This window comes from Chrysochloris asiatica, unplaced genomic scaffold (assembly GCF_000296735.1).
Source record: "Chrysochloris asiatica unplaced genomic scaffold, ChrAsi1.0 scaffold00114, whole genome shotgun sequence".
Classification (NCBI taxonomy): domain Eukaryota; kingdom Metazoa; phylum Chordata; class Mammalia; order Afrosoricida; family Chrysochloridae; genus Chrysochloris; species Chrysochloris asiatica.
In genome coordinates this window covers 2,874,649-2,876,544 of record NW_006408632.1, presented here as the reverse complement: position 1 = coordinate 2,876,544, position 1,896 = coordinate 2,874,649, and positions in this window count along the sequence as shown.

Sequence of the window (1,896 nt, the reverse complement as noted above, 5' to 3'; positions counted from 1 at the left end):
AAATAATTAGCTTTGTTTATTTATTGAGGTAAGCGTATATGCAACAACAAAAAATTGAAGAATTCTATATGCAAAATGTTGAATGATGCACGAAGCACCAAAAGATGCAAGAAATACAGTCACCATACCAAAAAGCACTGGCAACTATGATAAAGAACTGATGGTAATGATGGAAGAAGTCTAAGCTGCACTGAAGGCAATGGAGAAAAGCAAGATTCTAGGAATGGACATAATAAAAATGGAAATGTTTCAACCAGCTGATACAGCACTAGAGGAACTCACTTTTCTATGACAAGAAATGTTGCTACCTAGCCAACTGATTAGAAGAGATCCATATTTGTGCCCATTTCAAAGAAAGTTGACCCAGTAGAATACAGAACTTATCAAACAATATCATTAATATCACATGCAAGTAAAATTTTACTGAAGATAATGCAAAAACTGTTGCAGTAGAATATCAACAGGGAGCTGCCAGAAACTCAAGTCAGATTTAGAAGAGGAAGAGGAATGCAGTATAGTATTGCTAATGTCAAATGGATCTTGAGTGAAAGCATGTTGTTGTTGTTAACTGAGTAAAAGCATAGAATATCAGAAACCTGTTTACTTGTGCCTTACTGTCTATGTGAAAGTTGTGTATATTATAAATAACTATGGATAAGATTGGAAAGAATGGAAATCTCAGGACACTTCATTGTACTCATAAGGAGCCTCTACATAGATCAAGAAAAGAACATGGTTTAAAATCAGGAAATGTGTGTACCAGGGTTGTATCCTTTTACCATACTTATATGAAGAAGGGAATCCTGGTGTGGTACTGTGGGTTAATGTGCCAGACTGCAAAGTCATTTGAACTGCAAGGTCGGTGGTTCAAGCTCACCAACTGCTCCTCAGAAACTCTATACAGGGGTCGCTATGGGTCGCAACCGACTCAACAGCACTTAACAACAACAACAACAATATGAAGAAGAATGCAATATTAGGACTGGAGAAAGGCTCATTAATAACCTGCAATGTGCTGACAACACAACCTCGCTTGTTGAAAGGAATGAGGACTTGAAGCATTTACTGGTGAAAATCAAAGACTACATACAGCCTTTAGTATGTATTACAACCCAATGTAAGGAAAACAAAACTCCTCACAACTGGACCAGGAAACAATATCGTGGCAAACTAAATGGGAACAAAGTCTGAAGCTGTCAGAGACTTCTCTTTATTTACATACACAATCAATCAATGCCTATGGAAACAGCAGCCAAAAAGTTAAACGACATACGGTATTGAGCAAAACTGCTATACTTCCAGAAAAATAATAATGAAGTTGGAAGACATATTTTCTTTTTTGCCTGATTTTAACAAAATATCTTAATGTTTAAACCTCAAGAGCATGATATTTGCTTTTAAATTAAAATGAATAAAAATCTCATATTAAAAAAGGCACTTATTTCTATTTAATAGGATTTTTAAAGTTTTATATTAATAAAGAAATAGTGAATTTCACCAATTGCATATTTATAATCTACTAAACTGATCATGCATTTTTTTTCTACCCTCTTAATATGGAAAATTATATCAAAAGTTATCCAGATTTTAAACATCATCTATCCTGCTCTATTTTATTTTCCAATAATGTCTTTTAAAATTTTACTTTCATGAGTTAATAAAGTGGTCTAGAATCAGTTTTTTTAATTTTTTTGATATATCCGCTTGATTTATATAATATCAGTTTAAAAATTCCTTTTTTTTTTTCCTTAAATGTTTTATTGTGAATTATGTGATAGTTTACATGGGAGAACATTAGTTTTACATTCATTCTATCGTATATCGTCTCATTGTCATGCTTACAATCCCCTCCATGCAATCCATCCCCCGTACCCCCCAGGTCTTCAGCACACAGTC